At 23.5% G+C, this 21,703-nt stretch overlaps 2 long non-coding RNA genes across 7 annotated transcripts in view; one reads left to right on the plus strand and one right to left on the minus strand.

Annotated features, from left to right (window-relative positions):
- Window positions 1–370: 370 nt before the first annotated feature.
- LOC126551961 (uncharacterized) overlaps window positions 371–21,703 on the minus strand; it is a 43,555-nt gene continuing 22,222 nt past the window's right edge. Inside the window, exons 1-3 of one of the 5 annotated variants that reach the window (XR_007605820.1) lie at window positions 16,199–16,685; window positions 1,992–2,508; window positions 371–752 (exon numbers count right to left, since the gene is read on the minus strand). This is a non-coding gene — a long non-coding RNA (uncharacterized LOC126551961). The other 4 variants (XR_007605822.1, XR_007605819.1, XR_007605821.1 and 1 more) reach the window with 4 other exon arrangements.
- The window catches only part of LOC126551960 (uncharacterized), a 39,263-nt gene continuing 23,321 nt past the window's right edge, over window positions 5,762–21,703 (plus strand). The window contains exons 1-17 of one of the 2 annotated variants that reach the window (XR_007605817.1): window positions 5,762–5,880; window positions 6,361–6,438; window positions 6,830–6,985; window positions 7,292–7,448; window positions 7,835–7,913; window positions 8,377–8,454; window positions 8,846–9,002; window positions 9,328–9,481; window positions 9,873–10,026; window positions 10,966–11,044; window positions 11,506–11,582; window positions 11,972–12,050; window positions 13,512–13,588; window positions 13,980–14,136; window positions 14,529–14,685; window positions 15,620–15,773; window positions 16,684–17,723. This is a non-coding gene — a long non-coding RNA (uncharacterized LOC126551960). Of the gene's footprint in view, window positions 5,881–6,360; window positions 6,439–6,829; window positions 6,986–7,291; window positions 7,449–7,834; window positions 7,914–8,376; window positions 8,455–8,845; window positions 9,003–9,327; window positions 9,482–9,872; window positions 10,027–10,965; window positions 11,120–11,505; window positions 11,583–11,971; window positions 12,051–12,973; window positions 13,128–13,511; window positions 13,589–13,979; window positions 14,137–14,528; window positions 14,686–15,619; window positions 15,774–16,683; window positions 17,724–21,703 lie in introns of those variants that run through there. The other variant, XR_007605818.1, reaches the window with a different exon arrangement.

Raw genomic sequence — 21,703 nt, forward strand, 5'->3', positions numbered from 1 at the left:
TTATAACAGAAAAAATTGTTGGACACAAGTGATTCTGTTACAGAGAGGTTTTATTGTATAATATTAATAGAAAATAACATACCTATAATTTTTAGTTTGTTTTATATCAGTAATTTCTTGGTGAGAGAACGTTAACAAACTATTTTATTTTAAACATTCGTTTTATTCAATAAGTTAACTACATAAAAACAAAAAATGAGAAAAACAGCAGTAAAAATAAAATGCTGATAGTTATACAATGAAATATGGCCTTAAATTCTTTAGTTACTTCTTATTGAATATAATAAAATAAGCCAAAGTACTTATACAAAATTAAAAATTAGTGGTAATGAAAAAAATGATAAAAAAAAAAAATACAAAATTGTTGCAGTACATGCAATGCGGAGTCAAGATAATTATGCAAATATCTTATATAAATGTAGATTAATTAAAAACAATAAATCAAATTCATATAAAAAAACTTTGAAATACTTAGCAAGTCTTTAAATATTACCTTTACGTAACAATGCGTTTAATACTATTTAAACAAAACAAAAAAAATTAATTTAAAATATGAAACTAATAGGAATACAAATATAACAAGTTTCAGTTTTAATTAAAAAAAAAAAACAAAAATAAGTTACCAAAAATATATATATGGACACAACACTTTTGGAGTCAAGTTCACTGAATTTAATGCATCTTTAAAATTGTCCAATTTTTTTATAGTATAAGCACCGTTTGAAATTCCGTTGTTTTAATTCATTGTTCATCTATAAATAAAACATTTCAAATTAGTTATTTATTTTTATACTGTATTTATTTATTATTATGTATTAAATAGTATAATAATAATATTAAAATTTATTTTGAAAATAATTTTTTATGTAGAATTATAGTAATGGATTAATATGTTAAAAAAGGATTAAATAAAATTTAATAATATTATTTAAATCTTTGTTTGTTACACTAAAATATAATATCTAATTTTATTCTGGTTATTTATTATAGTTTATATTTTAAATATAAAAATAATTAAGTACATTCTTGTTATACGAGAATACAGTGTTTTGTTAAACATCAATTCTGCTATCTAATTATACTAAATTTGACCACTTTCTTATTATCAGAAACTACCTCAATTTTATTTATATTAACAAATCATATTTAATTTTTAGTGAATATTTTTAACATGTATTATGAATGGCTATATTAAAAAAAAAAAAAAAAATGAAATAAAGAAAAGATTTAAGTACATAGTATTTATTCATAGCAAACTTCATAAGCTATAAATGGTTGAATAACAATAATAATATTAATACAATGAATAATATTGTTGTCATTGATGAACGGCAACAACATGAATAAAATTGGTAGATTTACAAATAAAATGTTAAATTTAAGAACAAGTTACAATAATAAATTTATTATAAAAATTAAATGTTTTTTTAATATGATTCATTAGTAATAATTTTATTTGGGTGTGTAAAATAACAAATTCCTAATTTTTATTCTGTCTTAGATAGAGACCAATTGTCAATATTATTATTACTTAACTTAAAAAAAATAGTTAAAAAATAAAAAAATAGATAAAAACAACATGTGATTAACATCAACATTTGGCTGATACTGAAAAATAGTCTATTTTTAACTATCAAATAAATATTATATAAATGAAACACAACATTACAAAAACTAATAATATAGGCAATGATAGGTAAATGTAAATTGCAATGCTGGTACGCAACTCATAAATATCTTAAATTTTAAATACATAGTAGTAGTTGCAATAATAAGTAGTCTCGTATAACAAGGAAGTATCAATAATAATATTTTAAAGATAAAGCATATAATTCTTTTGAATCTTATAATAACCCAAAAATTTACTTATAAATAGGTATTTTTTGTTGTACCTATGTATAATATCTTTTATTCAAATTAAAAAAAAAAGAAGCCATTTCTAAGTAAATAATATGTTTTTTTGTTAAAAAATAAGTGATTAATATATGTACCTGAATTTTCTAGACTGCCAATGATTAAGCAAGCTTTAACAAACTTTTAATGAAACTTATGCTTCAAAAGTTGACTAGGAGTTTGACATCCTCAAAATGATTTTATTGTTTTCGGTATTGATAGTTTTAACAATTGTCGACGAAAATACCTATCATTGAGACCATTGAGTAAATCACGAGGTAAATCTTCTTCGGAAAACTCTTCTGTTTCAGGAATATTATGACTAGCTTTTTTTTCCTTGTTATAGATTGTGCCTTTTCTAGTCACCCTTTCATTGAGATTTACTTCAACTTTTGTTTTCAATGGCATTAAAATACTTCTCCAGGTCTTTGGAATACCATTTGTTTCTATACATTCACGAAATAAATTAAGTGGAGATCCTTCAGTAATTGAACCAATTAGATGGTAAAATCTGTTTATCTGTTTTGATAATATTTTTCGTTTTTCGAGCTACCAAAACACCAGCTTTATGAACTTTCTTCAACTCCGTGATTTGATCTCTTGCTAATAAAGTACCTATAAACATAAAACAAAAAATATATTATTTATGAGAGGGATAATAAAGTAACATTAACACATTAACATTTTTATTTTATATTTCTTTAATTTTCTTACATGTATCAACCAAAATTTTGAAAATATATAATAAGTTATTTTAACTACCTATTGCAATATATATATTTTTTTCCATAAAATATAGTAAATCTAATAAAAATATCAATACTATGTCTAGAGGGTAGTGCAACTTGTATGGTTATGAAAAATCTCAAATATTTCATTAGGTTGTTAAACATTTTGAAGTTAGTAATTTATAATAACTAATATTTTATGAATTGGTTACAAAATTTAAAAAGACAATTATAAAAATTCAAAAATTTACATTTTGTATTGAAAATGATTTTTTATCTCTTTATGATGAAATTCTTACTACTTATATTATATATATTTTAAGTCTCCTAGTAACTGTCATTATGACTGAAAGCTCAGTTTCTTTGAAACTATCTTTGAAATTCAATTTCTCAAGAAAGATTAACTAGTAAAGTATACTTAATACTGAAAACTCAAGGACAAAATATGAAATTGATCTTAAACAATTAATAAATGACTTTGCAAGTATTATATGTAGAAAGAAAAACATTTTAAAATAAGATCAATTATATTATATTTTTTTGGATAGTTTCATTTTTTGTTGTTTTAATTTAATATTATGTTAAAATTGAGAAATATGAACATATCTATTATATATTGTTTAAAAAATCATTTATTTTAATTAACTTGATTACTTGAGAAGTGTTTAAAAATATGATGATTGATGAACTTAATATTACCAACATTATTACTTCTATACTGTTTCACAAAATGTTAAAATTAGTGCCATACATTTTGTCTTACATTAGGGCCTATCAATGGATTGTTGCTGCACTAGTTAAAAGTATTAAATGCATGTAAATAAACCATTATATTTTTTTTACGATTCTATTTTATTTTTATTCTTTAGCTTTCTTTCAATATCAGTTATAAGTTATAACAGATGTTTAGAATTTAAAAGCAAATTATAAACATTTTTAAATTTTTAAATTTATATTATTAAATATTTTTTTATATGTATTACCTATAGGTTAAGCTAATAAGTATTTTTTTATTTAAATTTAAATGATATTTAGAAAGAGAATATTTTAATGTGATCGGATACAAACACAAAGTACCTACACATCCACACAAACGTAATTATGACCACATGGTATAGCCACAAAATGTATTTATTTAGTATATTATATTATATATTTTAAAAATATTAAATGCCACCTCTTAAAAACTCCGCCCTATGTCGCATACCCCTTGAGCTGTGCCGATTAGGCGCCACCACTATTGCGTGTGAGGATCTAAACGCGCGTGTCAACTGAACGGTCCGATAACATTCAACAGTATTAAATTTCGCGAAGCTACGCGCGGAAATAGAATCTTGCGTCGTTGTCGCGATCGACGAGCGTGTATGTGAACGATGTATAAGAAACTCGCATATCTAAATATGCGCGATTAACCTGTGAACTTAGCACAACAACGAATAGCCTGTTCAAAGGTTGAATTTCAAATGAAAACGGTAAACACTAAACAGTAAACAACCAACAGGTTCAAGGTATCTCTTATCTCCAAGCACGGTTAACCAAGGAGGCACGGCGCCAGTATAATGTAAAAGTCGTGTACTGTAAGTTGATAACATGCATTTGATTATACCACGATTTTTTTTTTCTTAAATCATGGATTATACATAGATAATATTTTAACACAGATTTTAATGCCGATTAACAGTGTTCACTGTTTTGACTTAAAACTAATATATTACTGGTAAATGTTTATTAAACCGAATCGGAGAAAAACGCGTACAGCGAAATAAGAAAATGATTATTACATTTAGAATCTATTTCCAAATTATTTTACGACGTATTTTAACAACATATTATTATTTAGTATCTATTCAGTTGCTCTGAACACGATATACTCTGACGTTAACGCTCTCGCGTATTAAATTTGCAATCCGTAATCCGTATATTATCAGTTCAGTTTAAAAAATATAATATAATATGTGCCAGAGTGTCAGTGTTAATATTAAAAAACTACGGAGAGTGATGCGAGTGACAGTGATTTGAAATGAATACAGGTCGACAAAACGTAAGTCACATTACTCACATAACAATATTTTTATAAAAGTTTATGATATAGGCAGGTACAACCAACCTTGCTTGTGCACGGCACACGGTATGACAAAGTCGCGATCTTACGTGGAACTATTTGTATTATCGACAACTCTACTGTTGGGCACTTATATAGGGTTCGAGATTATTTTGTTTTCCGAGCGAGCGAGGCACGCGCGGTTCTTGGTAAATAACGTGTACCGTGTGCCAAATTTCTCGTATGATTAACACAATCTTTTAAACACAAATAGCATTGCGAATAAATATACGAATATAGTTATTTATTGAATCACAAATCAAAATTAAAGAGAGTGAAAGGCTGTCGCACGTTAATGCTTAAATTTACCTGCATACGTAAAGGACCGAACGCGTGTCCGCAACACATTCACTTCTACATTTATTTATTTTTTAAGTTGAACAAAAACTAATAATAATTAAAAATATTTTCTTATGTCTATCAGTATCTAAAAAACCAAAAATACAAGGGTGGTACAATGTTCTTCGAAATTAGTACATTTATCGATTATAAAAATTATTATAAACGTTAGTTTAGTACTAGAAACTTGCCAAAATTACGAAAATTGACTAATTAGTGAGAAATATTGTATTATATACCTATTTAATATAAAAATAATTCTTTGTGTATTAAAAGATTGCTAATTTTTTCAACCTATAACAGGAGAAAAAAGTTTATTGAGAAGTTAAACTAGATTTATTGACCACTTTTATAGTTTAAATTTTGACAACAATAGATATTCAACAGTATAATAATAAATAACTGTTCACTATTTAATAAAAATATAATACGCATTTTCTACCAATTAAAGTACAACACATTTTATATACATGTCATTAGCATAAACTATAAATTTATAAAAAACATAACATAATTGTTATTTAAAATTATTTGAAAGTTTATTGCTACAATTTTTGTTTTGCTAGTAAAACACTAAGTATTTATCTCATGCATAAGAAATAAGTACAATAAAAATAAAAATATGAATGGAAAAAATATTAAATTGAATATTATATTATTTGTTTTAAGAATTTTTTTATTATTGCAATATCATAGATTATACTTTAACCATGTACTAATCCTACATAATTTTTGTTTAGGTACTACTATATTACACAATATTCATCAGAACCTATTGAATCAAATGCATTAAAATCAAAACTAATGGAAGAGGAAAAGGTTTTAGTCCCTACTTAACATTATCTTTGTATAAGTATGTTAAAAATTGAAATTCATCAATTATATAAATTACATGTAAGTAGTATATAACAATTTTTATTTTTCTAATAAAAAAAAAAGTATTCATTAAACACATTTTAAATACATGTCATTAGCATAAGCTATAAATAATAAAGCTATAAATATAATTATTTGAAAGTTTATTGCTACAATGTTTGTTTTGCTAGTAAAACACTAAGTATTTATCTCATGCATAACAAATAAGTACAATAAAAATAAAAATATGAATGGAAAAAATATTAAATTGAATATTATATTATTTGTTTTAAGAATTTTTTTATTATTGCAATATCATAGATTATACTTTAACCATGTACTAATCCTACGTAATTTTTGTTTAGGTATTACTATATTACACAATATTCATCAGAACCTATTGAATCAAATGCATAAAATTCAAAACTAATAGAAGGGGAAGAGGTTTTAGTCCCTACTTAAAATTATCTTTGTATGAGTATGTTAAAAATTGAAATTCCTTATCAGTTATCCAAATTACATGTAAGTAGTATATAATAATTTTTATTTTTCTAATAAAAAAAAAAGTATTCATTAAAATCATTTTAAATACATGTCATTAGCATAAGCTATAAATTTATAAAAAATATAACATAACAAACTCAGTTATATGTATATTTATGAGATTTTAAATAATCGTATAACATAATTGTTGTTTATAATTATTTGAAAGTTTATTGCTACAATTTTTATTTTGCTAGTAAAACACTAAGTATTTATCCCATGCATAAGAAATTAGTACAATAAAAATAAAAATAAAAATGAAAAAAATATTAAATTGAATAATATATTATTTGTATTAAGAATTTTTTTATTATTGCTATATCAAAGATTTATTTTAACCATGTACTAATCCTATATAATTTTTGTTTAGGTATTACCATATTACACAATATTCATCGGAACCTATTGAATCAAATGCATTAAATTCAAAACTAATGGAAGGGGAAGAGGTTTTAGTCCCTACTAAAATTATCTTTGTATGAGTTTGTTAAAAATTGAAATTCCTTATCAGATATCCAAATTACATGTAAGTAGTATATAACAATTTTTATTTTTCTAATAAAAAAAAAAGTATTCATTAAACACATTTTAAATAATCGTATAGCATAATTGTTGTTTATAATTATTTGAAAGTTTATTGCTACAATTTTTGTTTTGCTAGTAAAACACTAAGTATTTATCTCATGCATAAGAAATAAGTACAATAAAAATAAAAATAAAAATGAAAAAAATATTAATTGAATAATATATTATTTGTATAAGAATTTTTTTATTATTGCTATATCAAAGATTTATTTTAACCATGTACTAATCCTATGTAATTTTTGTTTAGGTATTATCATATTACACAATAGTCATCGGAACCTATTGAATCAAATGCATTAAATTCAAAACTAATGGAAGGGGAAGAGGTTTTAGTCCCTACTTAAAATTATCTTTGTATGAGTATGTTAAAAATTGAAATTCCTTATCAGTTATCCAAATTACATGTAAGTAGTATATAACAATTTTTATTTTTCTAATAAAAAAAAAAGTATTCATTAACACATTTTAAATACATGTCATTAGCATAAGCTATAAATTTATAAAAAATATAACATAACAAACTCAGTTATATGTATATATATGAGATTTTAAATAATCGTATAACATAATTGTTGTTTATAATTATTTGAAAGTTATTGCTACAATGTTGTTTTGCTACTAAAACACTAAGTATTTATCTCATGCATAAGAAATAAGTACAATAAAAAAAAATAAAAATGAAAAAAATATTAAATTGAATAATATATTATTTGTATTAAGAATTTTTTTATTATTGCTATATCAAAGATTTATTTTAACCATGTACTAATCCTATATAATTTTTGTTTAGGTATTACCATATTACACAATATTCATCGGAACCTATTGAATCAAATGCATTAAATTCAAAACTAATGGAAGGGGAAGAGGTTTTAGTCCCTACTAAAATTATCTTTGTATGAGTTGTTAAAAATTGAAATTCCTTATCAGATATCCAAATTACATGTAAGTAGTATATAACAATTTTTATTTTTCTAATAAAAAAAAAAGTATTCATTAAACACATTTTAAATAATCGTATAGCATAATTGTTGTTTATAATTATTTGAAAGTTTATTGCTACAATTTTTGTTTTGCTAGTAAAACACTAAGTATTTATCTCATGCATAAGAAATAAGTACAATAAAAATAAAAATAAAAATGAAAAAAATATTAAATTGAATAATATATTATTTGTATTAAGAATTTTTTTATTATTGCTATATCAAAGATTTATTTTAACCATGTACTAATCCTATGTAATTTTTGTTTAGGTATTATCATATTACACAATAGTCATCGGAACCTATTGAATCAAATGCATTAAATTCAAAACTAATGGAAGGGGAAGAGGTTTTAGTCCCTACTTAAAATTATCTTTGTATGAGTATGTTAAAAATTGAAATTCCTTATCAGTTATCCAAATTACATGTAAGTAGTATATAACAATTTTTATTTTTCTAATAAAAAAAAAAGTATTCATTAAACACATTTTAAATACATGTCATTAGCATAAGCTATAAATTTATAAAAAATATAACATAACAAACTCAGTTATATGTATATATATGAGATTTTAAATAATCGTATAACATAATTGTTGTTTATAATTATTTGAAAGTTTATTGCTACAATGTTTGTTTTGCTAGTAAAACACTAAGTATTTATCTCATGCATAAGAAATAAGTACAATAAAAATAAAAATAAAAATGAAAAAAATATTAAATTGAATAATATATTATTTGTATTAAGAATTTTTTGATTAGTGCTATATCAAAGATTTATTTTAACCACGTACTAATCCTATGTAATTTTTGTTTAGGTATTACCATATTACACAATATTCATCGGAACCCATTGAATCAAATGCATTAAATTCAAAACTAATGGAAGGGGAAGAGGTTTTAGTCCCTACTTAAAATTATCTTTGTATGAGTATGTTAAAAATTGAAATTCCTTATCAGTTATCCAAATTACATGTAAGTAGTATATAACAATTTTTATTTTTCTAATAAAAAAAAAAGTATTCATTAAACACATTTTAAATACATGTCATTAGCATAAGCTATAAATTATAAAGCTATAAATATAATTATTTGAAAGTTTATTGCTACAATTTTTGTTTTGCTAGTAAAACACTAAGTATTTATCTCATGCATAAGAAATAAGTTCAATAAAAATAAAAATGAAAATGAAAAAAATGTTAAATTGAATAATATATTATTTGTATTAAGAATTTTTTTATTACTGCTATATCAAAGATTGATTTTAACCATGTACTAATCCTATGTAATTTTTGTTTAGGTATTACCATATTACACAATATTCATCGGAACCTATTGAATCAAATGCATTAAATTCAAAACTAATGGAAGGGGAAGAGGTTTTAGTCCCTACTTAAAATTATCTTTGTATGAGTATGTTAAAAATTGAAATTCATCAGTTATATAAATTACATGTAAGTAGTATATAACAATTTTAATTTTTCTAATAAAAAAAAAAGTATTCATTATACACATTTTAAATACATGTCATTAGCATAAGCTATAAATTTATAAAAAATATAACATAACAAACTCAGTTATATGTATATTTATGAGATTTTAAATAATCGTATAACATAATTGTTGTTTATAATTATTTAAAAGTTTATTGCTACAATGTTTGTTTTGCTAGTAAAACACTAAGTATTTATCTCATGCATAAGAAATAAGTACAATAAAACTAAAAATATAAATGGAAAAAATATTAAATTGAATAATATATTATTTGTATTAAGAATTTTTTTATTATTGCTATATCATAGATTTACTTTAACCATGTACTAATCCTACGTAATTTTTGTTTAGGTATTACCATATTACACAATATTCATCGGAACCTATTGAATCAAATGCATTAAATTCAAAACTAATGGAAGGGGAAAAGGTTTTAATCCCTACTTAACATTATCTTTGTATGAGTATGTTAAAAATTGAAATTCATCAGTTATATAAATTACATGTAAGTAGTATATAACAATTTTTATTTTTCTAATAAAAAAAAAAGTATTCATTAAACACATTTTAAATACATGTCATTAGCATAAGCTATAAATTTATAAAAAATATAACATAACAAACTCAGTTATATGTATATCTATGAGATTTTAAATAATCGTATAACATAATTGTTGTTTATAATTATTTGAAAGTTTATTGCTACAATGTTTGTTTTGCTAGTAAAACACTAAGTATTTATCTCATGCATAAGAAATAAGTACAATAAAAATAAAAATATGAATGGAAAAAATATTAAATTGAATAATATATTATTTGTATTAAGAATTTTTTTATTACTGCTATATCAAAGATTGATTTTAACCATGTACTAATCCTATGTAATTTTTGTTTAGGTATTACCATATTACACAATATTCATCGGAACCTATTGAATCAAATGCATAAAATTCAAAACTAATGGAAGGGGAATAGGTTTTAGTCCCTACTTAAAATTATCTTTGTATGAGTATGTTAAAAATTGAAATTCCTGATCAGTTATCCAAATTACATGTAAGTAGTATATAATAATTTTTATTTTTCTAATAAAAAAAAAAGTATTCATTAAAAACATTTTAAATACATGTCATTAGCATAAGCTATAAATTTATAAAAAATATAACATAACAAACTCAGTTATATGTATATTTATGAGATTTTAAATAATCGTATAACATAATTGTTGTTTATAATTATTTGAAAGTTTATTGCTACAATTTTTATTTTGCTAGTAAAACACTAAGTATTTATCTCATGCATAAGAAATAGGTACAATAAAAATAAAAATAAAAATGAAAAAAATATTAAATTGAATAATATATTTTTTGTATTAAGAATTTTTTTATTATTGCTATATCAAAGATTTATTTTAACCATGTACTAATCCTATGTAATTTTTGTTTAGGTATTACCATATTACACAATATTCATCGGAACCTATTGAATCAAATGCATTAAATTCAAAACTAATGGAAGGGGAAGAGGTTTTAGTCCCTACTTAACATTATCTTTGTATGAGTATGTTAAAAATTGAAATTTATCAGTTATATAAATTACATGTAAGTAGTATATAACATTTTTTATTTTTCTAATAAAAAAAAAAGTATTCATTAAACACATTTTAAATAATCGTATAGCATAATTGTTGTTTATAATTATTTGAAAGTTTAGTGCTACAATTTTTGTTTGCTAGTAAAACACTAAGTATTTATCCCATGCATAAGAAATAAGTACAATAAAAATAAAAATAAAAATGAAAAAAATATTAAATTGAATAATATATTATTTGTATTAAGAATTTTTTTATTATTGCTATATCAAAGATTTATTTTAACCATGTACTAATCCTATATAATTTTTGTTTAGGTATTACCATATTACACAATATTCATCGGAACCTATTGAATCAAATGCATTAAATTCAAAACTAATGGAAGAGGAAGAGGTTTTAGTCCCTACTAAAATTATCTTTGTATGAGTTTGTTAAAAATTGAAATTCCTTATCAGATATCCAAATTACATGTAAGTAGTATATAACAATTTTTATTTTTCTAATAAAAAAAAAAGTATTCATTAAAAACATTTTAAATACATGTCATTAGCATAAGCTATAAATTTATAAAAAATATAACATAACAAACTCAGTTATATGTATATTTATGAGATTTTAAATAATCGTATAACATAATTGTTGTTTATAATTATTTGAAAGTTTATTGCTACAATTTTTATTTTGCTAGTAAAACACTAAGTATTTATCTCATGCATAAGAAATAGGTACAATAAAAATAAAAATAAAAATGAAAAAAATATTAAATTGAATAATATTTTTTGTATTAAGAATTTTTTTATTATTGCTATATCAAAGATTTATTTTAACCATGTACTAATCCTATGTAATTTTTGTTTAGGTATTACCATATTACACAATATTCATCGGAACCTATTGAATCAAATGCATTAAATTCAAAACTAATGGAAGGGGAAGAGGTTTTAGTCCCTACTTAACATTATCTTTGTATGAGTATGTTAAAAATTGAAATTTATCAGTTATATAATTACATGTAAGTAGTATATAACATTTTTTATTTTTCTAATAAAAAAAAAAGTATTCATTAAACACATTTTAAATAATCGTATAGCATAATTGTTGTTTATAATTATTTGAAAGTTTAGTGCTACAATTTTTGTTTGCTAGTAAAACACTAAGTATTTATCCATGCATAAGAAATAAGTACAATAAAAATAAAAATAAAAATGAAAAAAATATTAAATTGAATAATATATTATTTGTATTAAGAATTTTTTTATTATTGCTATATCAAAGATTATTTTAACCATGTACTAATCCTATATAATTTTTGTTTAGGTATTACCATATTACACAATATTCATCGGAACCTATTGAATCAAATGCATTAAATTCAAAACTAATGGAAGAGGAAGAGGTTTTAGTCCCTACTTAAAATTATCTTTGTATGAGTTGTTAAAAATTGAAATTCCTTATCAGATATCCAAATTACATGTAAGTAGTATATAACAATTTTTATTTTTCTAATAAAAAAAAAAGTATTCATTAAAAACATTTTAAATACATGTCATTAGCATAAGCTATAAATTTATAAAAAATATAACATAACAAACTCAGTTATATGTATATTATGAGATTTTAAATAATCGTATAACATAATTGTTGTTTATAATTATTTGAAAGTTTATTGCTACAATTTTTATTTTGCTAGTAAAACACTAAGTATTTATCTCATGCATAAGAAATAGGTACAATAAAAATAAAAATAAAAATGAAAAAAATTAAATTGAATAATATATTTTTTGTATTAAGAATTTTTTTATTATTGCTATATCAAAGATTTATTTTAACCATGTACTAATCCTATGTAATTTTTGTTTAGGTATTACCATATTACACAATATTCATCGGAACCTATTGAATCAAATGCATTAAATTCAAAACTAATGGAAGGGGAAGAGGTTTTAGTCCCTACTTAACATTATCTTTGTATGAGTATGTTAAAAATTGAAATTTATCAGTTATATAAATTACATGTAAGTAGTATATAACATTTTTTATTTTTCTAATAAAAAAAAAAGTATTCATTAAACACATTTTAAATAATCGTATAGCATAATTGTTGTTTATAATTATTTGAAAGTTTAGTGCTACAATTTTTGTTTGCTAGTAAAACACTAAGTATTTATCCCATGCATAAGAAATAAGTACAATAAAAATAAAAATAAAAATGAAAAAAATATTAAATTGAATAATATTTTTTGTATTAAGAATTTTTTTATTATTGCTATATCATAGATTTATTTTAACCATGTACTAATCCTATATAATTTTTGTTTAGGTATTACCATATTACACAATATTCATCGGAACCTATTGAATCAAATGCATTAAATTCAAAACTAATGGAAGAGGAAGAGGTTTTAGTCCCTACTAAAATTATCTTTGTATGAGTTTGTTAAAAATTGAAATTCCTTATCAGATATCCAAATTACATGTAAGTAGTATATAACAATTTTTATTTTTCTAATAAAAAAAAAAGTATTCATTAAACACATTTTATATACATGTCATTAGCATAAGCTATAAATTTATAAAAAATATAACATAACAAACTCAGTTATATGTATATTTATGAGATTTTAAATAATCGGATAACATAATTGTTGTTTATAATTATTTGAAAGTTTATTGCTACAATGTTTGTTTTGCTAGTAAAACACTAAGTATTTATCTCATGCATAAGAAATAAGTACAATAAAAATAAAAATATGAATGGAAAAAATATTAAATTGAATAATATATTATTTGTATTAAGAATTTTTTTATTATTGCTATATCATAGATTTACTTTTACCATGTACTAATCCTACGTAATTTTTGTTTAGGTATTACCATATTACACAATATTCATCGGAAACTATTGAATCAAATGCATTAAATTCAAAACTAATGGAAGGGGAAAAGGTTTTAATCCCTACTTAAAATTATCTTTGTATGAGTATGTTAAAAATTGAAATTCCTTATCAGTTATCCAAATTACATGTAAGTAGAATATTACAATTTTTATTTTTCAAATAAAAAAAAAAAGTATTCATTAAATACATTTTAAATACATGTCATTAGCATAAGCTATAAATTTATAAAAAATATAACATAACAAACTCAGTTATATGTATATATATGAGATTTTAAATAATCGTATAACATAATTGTTGTTTATAATTATTTGAAAGTTTATTGCTACAATTTTTGTTTTGCTAGTAAAACACTAAGTATTTATCTCATGCATAAGAAGTAAGTACAATAAAACTAAAAATATAAATGGAAAAAATATTAAATTGAATAATATATTATTTGTATTAAGAATTTTTTTATTATTGCTATATCATAGATTTACTTTTACCATGTACTAATCCTACGTAATTTTTGTTTAGGTATTACCATATTACACAATATTCATCGGAAACTATTGAATCAAATACATTAAATTCAAAACTAATGGAAGGGGAAAAGGTTTTAATCCCTACTTAAAATTATCTTTGTATGAGTATGTTAAAAATTGAAATTCCTTATCAGTTATCCAAATTACATGTAAGTAGTATATAACAATTTTTATTTTTCTAATAAAAAAAAAAGTATTCATTAAACACATTTTAAATACATGTCATTAGCATAAGCTATAAATTTATAAAAAATATAACATAACAAACTCAGTTATATGTATATTTATGAGATTTTAAATAATCGTATAACATAATTGTTGTTTATAATTATTTGAAAGTTTATTGCTACAATGTTTGTTTTGCTAGTAAAACACTAAGTATTTATCTCATGCATAAGAAATAAGTACAATAAAATAAAAATATGAATGGAAAAAATATTAAATTGAATAATATTTATTTGTATTAAGAATTTTTTATTATTGCTATATCATAGATTTACTTTACCATGTACTAATCCTACGTAATTTTTGTTTAGGTATTACCATATTACACAATATTCATCGGAAACTATTGAATCAAATACATTAAATTCAAAACTAATGAAAGGGGAAAAGGTTTTAATCCCTACTTAAAATTATCTTTGTATGAGTATGTTAAAATTGAAATTCCTTATCAGTTATCCAAATTACATGTAAGTAGTATATAACAATTTTTATTTTTCTAATAAAAAAAAAGTATTCATTAAACACATTTTAAATACATGTCATTAGCATAAGCTATAAATTTATAAAAAATATAACATAACAAACTCAGTTATATGTATATTTATGAGATTTTAAATAATCGTATAACATAATTGTTGTTTATAATTATTTGAAAGTTTATTGCTACAATGTTTGTTTTGCTAGTAAAACACTAAGTATTTATCTCATGCATAAGAAATAAGTACAATAAAAATAAAAATATGAATGGAAAAAATATTAAATTGAATAATTTATTATTTGTTTTAAGAATTTTTTTATTATTGCTATATCATAGATTATACTTTAACCATGTACTAATCCTACGTAATTTTTGTTTAGGTATTACTATATTACACAATATTCATCGGAAACTATTGAATCAAATGCATTAAATTCAAAACTAATGGAAGGGGAAAAGGATTTAGTCCCTACTTAACATTATCTTTGTATGAGTATGTTAAAAATTGAAATTCATCAGTTATATAAATTACATGTAAGTAGTATATAACAATTTTTATTTTTCTAATAAAAAAAAAAGTATTCATTAAACACATTTTAAATAATCGTATAACATAATTGTTGTTTATAATTATTTGAAAGTTTATTGCTACAATTTTTGTTTTGCTAGTAAAACACTCAGTATTCATATCATGTATTTGAAACATATAAAATGAAAATAAAATATGAATGGAAAAAGCTTTAAATTAAATAAAAGATTGTATGCATTTGAGATTATTTAACATTTCTATATTATATTTAACATAATCATGTATTAATCCTATGTATTTAGTTTAGGTATTATTATATAACACCCTATTCATCTCAAACAATTGATACAGTTGCTATCATAATAGTAATTTATAATACTTATAACAGAAATTATTAATAAATAACAATAAAAAAAGTAGGTGTACTTACCAAAAATGTATACATTGGCACGATAATTACCAGCTTCAAAACTGTGAACGTAGAAACAGTGTACTTTTGTTATTATCACTATCAGTGCTTGAATGTTTCTCGGGCTTAAATGACTAGTAAAAATGGTGATAATTTCAAATTAAAAAGAAATTTGTCAAAATTGTGTCGAACACACATTTTTTAATTATAGTCGATTTCTAAAATATGTAGGTATATATTATACATAGGATTTTGTAAAATTTGAACTTAAGAAAACATTTTTTTAAGTGGACAAAGTTCAATTTTTTTTTTAAATTATTGTTTGCCAAACTTTTGGAAAATCTCGTATTAAAATTTCAACTCTTAGCTACTTATTATACAAAGTTTTGCTTAATTGCAAAAGCCTAATTTGCTGGTAGGTTAATCCGGCACTGATCACTACTATCCAAAAACCAACAAAAATGAATATTATAAATTATATTAATATTAATAATTACTGTTCGTAGGTAAACACCGTGTTTTAAACTTGATAATCATATGCAATTCGTAAAAGATATAAGTGTTGAGAGAATGGCGATCGGCGAAACTACTGGTCGAGTGCGCGGTTGTGTAAATACTGAATACCTACACAGTACACATAGTCAAGACCGGGTATGGCGGTGGCAGCGTCGTAGCGACGGTACAAACAGCCGTTAGAAGGTTTTCGGGTTTCCCCGAATAAAACTCAACAAGAACACCAAATTTATATAATATTATTTAATATTTATATCACAAATCATAATTATTTCTTTGAATTTGTGGCGGTGATTGGCTGTCTTTGTCTAACACACGCACAACTTTAGAATTTAGACGCGTTTTTGTCCAACGCACCGATTTATACAGTTAAGAGATAAGAATTCTGAAAACAGATTTGAATTGGTCATCGAGTGTACTTGAGATCGGCTGGCTAGTCCACTTTTCCCAGTTAACCTACGTACAAATTAATAAAAATTTTATACTACTTAGGTACATAAAATTAAAAAACACTAAGTTAAATACCGTTTTAAAATCATCAACCAAAGTAAGGAAATTAAAAGGTTTAGGTATTAGCTACATAAATGATAGGTCACATATACAACTATATAAATTACAATTGCCTATATATGTAGGATAAGATAGATTATAATGTATTATATCAAAATAATATAATAATTACCGATTATACCGTAATTCCAGAATGTGTATCAACACAAAATTGTTTTGAGATAGACAAGGTTTAATTCTTAACTCTATTCATACCCGTCATTATGCACCTTTTTGAAAATAAACAATAATAACAGCTTTGCAGTTAAGTATATATATCTGAATGCGCTAGTATATTTATTTTATTTTTGCAAAAGGTAAATAATATACGGACAATATTAAGCGATATTTAGCTTAGAAATACACCCATACACGATATGATACAAACAAAATAGTGAAAATTTAGACGTTTTAACACACCATGAATTCCAATTTATATTATATATATTATATTATTATAATAAAATATTTTTATTTTTATTTATTTTTCGGAGTGAGTGTTTAGTTTTATTAGTCTGTCCTGGAAACGTGTTAAATTTAAATATGTTCAATGTAATAAAAATCCAACTGCAGGCAACTGTACGGTCTACGAATAAATACGAATAATAAAACGTATACCAACTATATAAAACCACAGAATAGATTAAGTCGATCAGATTTAGATTTTTAATCTATGTTAATCTAACATTTAAAAACTAACTTCTACCATTATCCTGAGCTGAAAAAAGTAATAATATACAAGATTTTCAAGAAAAAGAACTCGATGCAAATCGATATAGGAATAGTTATACATACGTATTATTGAAATAAATTACACAATTATAATTGTAATGACAATAAAAAATTGTAAGTAGGTAGATATGTATAAAAAAAAAATTGTAATCACTAATACTAGTACTAAGAATATTATATGTAACATGTATTTTAGATTTCTGTTTAAGATTAAGCATAAATCTTTTTTTGTAGTACGGAGGTTTACGGACCACGTACTGTCCGTACTGATATTACATATTTACATATATGCAGTGGGAAAAATGTTAAGGGGGAACTAACGTCACCAAAAATTAAGGAGCGTTCCCGAGTTCTTTATCCAAAGTCTATATCTAACCAAACTTTTTAAGAAACCTACTAGGTATGAACCTATAATTTAATTTTTTCATACACCACTGTTCATAAAGAGCTTATGTTAATAATACTTAAAATCAAATTTTCTCCTAAGAAAAATAATTTTTAATATAAAATGCCTGCTAAGTTAAAAATAAATTGCAAATCATTGCCTGTAATTTAAAAAAAAATTACATTTATATTTTAGTATTAAACATTTCATTAAAAAATATAAAAAACTATTAAAAACAATTTATAGTACCTAAATAATGTCACTATTCATATTCTTTCAGTTTAATATTTTATTTAAATTATAATTATTATATCCCATGAAATCGCGTGAATGTGGATAATACATTACTACACAATAATTTATTATTTAATAATCGCTTATCGCACTTAACCATCTTCAGAACGTGGAGATTATTTGCGCAAAATAAAATAGGTACGTTTAAATTCGATGTTTAATCAATGTGAGTGTCTGCGTAAGCCATTTAAGAAATTATTAAAATTAACATGCAACATAAATTTACAGTTAATTATTTTAAGCGTTCGCCGGGACTTTGGAGACTTAAATTAAAGAGTACGCATAATCTTACCGTAAATAAGAAGGGCCAGAAGGTGTACACCGCCCACCATCACTTTAACCACTGCATATACGGTGTGATGACACATTTTTACATATTATAATTCATACAGTAATGTAAGGACAAGCGAGTGTGGAATATCTTATTAGTAAAATAATTTAACAATTAAAGTAGAAACACACGTCTCTTTGCTAAAAGTTAAAAGTCAATGTCTCTGCGATAAGTTCGGAACTACGATAAGTATACATTTTTCGTTATCATATAATATACATATTATATATATTGTAATGATGTGCGTTTAAGCCATCATATCTTTTAAATGTTAAGTATTTTAGAAAATAATTATAATAATTATTAGCAATTAAGATAAGCACACACCACATACACACACACATTAATAGCATATTATAAGAATTCCAGTCTGCCGTTCAGGCGGGCATTCGCGTTATTATTGTCTTGTACAGACGGCCAAGGCGAGTTTAAAGACTACGCAGATCGTCTGGACAGGAAGATATAGTTAAATAGTTATAATGTTTGTAATAATAATTAATATATATATATTAATGTGTATCAAAAAATTAAATACAATTAACAGTATAGTGATTCAAAGAAAAAGATTTTTTACTTTAAAATATAAATCGGTCACCTAATTCTATATCTCAGACGAAAGCCACGATTTCAACAAACAAGTCGACACTGGAATCAGAGAGGTAATATAAGTTATGGTTATTTAATAAATAATAAATTTAGAAATATACAATCTCCCCCAATTAATTAAGTAAGCCTTATTTTCAAATCACTACAATATAATATATTGTGTCGGTATAATGTTAATATTCTATGCATGAATTTGAATAAATAAACGTAAAATCGCTTAATCGATGTACCTTGTAGAACATAAGTATTGCAGATACATCGGTGCACTTAGGTATATGTCTTGTTTAGACTGAATACAGTCGACATTCTTATGTCGACGTCGATTAAGTATTAGATATGAAAAGACGAGGATTAAACTGTAGGTACCTTACTATTTTAACACGTGTAGAAAATAAACACGTTTCAAAGACCGCATGTTAATCACCTATTTATTGAATATTATACATTTTTTGAATATTAATCAAACTCGGGCGCACAACTGATGAACGTAAAAACTATTACGGTATAGCAGCGGTGGCCGGTGGTAACTGGTATATTATTACATATTTTCTTCTTTTTATGCTTTTCCTTCGCCTTCTCTACCGACTATTTGAGGTCGGCCCAAGTGGTCCACAATCTCCACTTACTAACGATTCTTGGCATCCTCCTCACAACACCAGTCATTCTCATATCACGCTGCACTACAACTTCAAACCATCTCTTTTTCGGTCTTCCCCTTGCTTTTTTTCCATCCACCCTCGTGTACTTTGTCACGGAAACTGCCTCGGTTTTTTCTCTTCTTAAAACATGTCCTAGCTATCTCGACCTATTTTCACGCATGACAAAATACGCATTTTGTCAACTATACTACCTCTTATATTAAAAGGAAATAATATATATATATTTAGGAAGAGTTATAAGTTAACTAAAATTACAAATACCGTTAATTCCCACCTATCTACTGACATCGCCGAACAAACCATACTAGTTGTATTAATTATAATAGAATTTATTATGAGTTATTATTATCATCAATCCAAATATTACACAACGGGCTATACCGTAGAGTATTACTCTATGGGCAATACCTAGAAGGTAAACTGAATCAGTAGTAATACATATTAAATTGGAAATAATCAGAAAAATCGTGCAAAACAAACCTTTTGCGAAAATCATCGAAATCGTACGGTTATAAATTGAGTTACTAAAGGAGACGTGCAAACTTTTAAATGAGAAATTACAATGAAATCTGGAATCACGGCGACCGCATCAAACGTCCAAACGCCATTAGAATAAGATATAAATTGATAATAAATATTATGTTTTTATGAAATTTTTATAATTTGAAAAACATTATTGCTATTTAAAATTATTTGAAAGTATACTGCTTCAATTTTTGTTTTGCTAATAAAAAAACTCTGTGTTTATCTCATATACATTTGAAACAAATGCCAATAAAATAAAGTATAAATGGAAAAAAATATAAAAGATTAAATAAAAGATTATTTGCATTAAGAGATTATTAACACGTTCGGTTCAATGCCACGGCCTATTCGCCGTGCCATTACCGCGTCGTCGCAACAAATTTCCGACCGGTCAACTATAGTAGTTTAATATATTATTTGTCATTTATTTCTGTTTATCTTGTATATCAATTTAGAACCTACACATATATTTTCTTATACTTTATAGGTAACTAATAATATTATTTAATATATTATACTATTTTAATTAATAGCTTAATTTTATATTCTCGATAAACTGCTGCATAGATACATGCATAATATCATTGAAGAAACTATATAAATGTGTTTGCTTATAACTTATAAATAAAATTTTAATTAAAATATTTTAGATTTAATTAAATTCTATTTAGTTTAGACGATAATATCCAGTACATAATATGTTGGTATTAAATTAACAATAATAAAATCACTTTAGTTCCCTATTTACATTCCGGGTAAAATTGAAATAACAGATGTATTTTTAGACCAAAAACAAAACCAAATATACCATTCAATAAGTAATGTAATCATAAATTATACAATCAAACAATCCCAGAAAAATATATAAGACATTTAAGTTAATAACTAATTTATCGACTACGTGTCGACGCTGGCGTTGAACGTGTTAAATA

The sequence above is a fragment of the Aphis gossypii genome, chromosome X, assembly GCF_020184175.1.
Source record: "Aphis gossypii isolate Hap1 chromosome X, ASM2018417v2, whole genome shotgun sequence".
Lineage (NCBI taxonomy): Eukaryota > Metazoa > Arthropoda > Insecta > Hemiptera > Aphididae > Aphis > Aphis gossypii.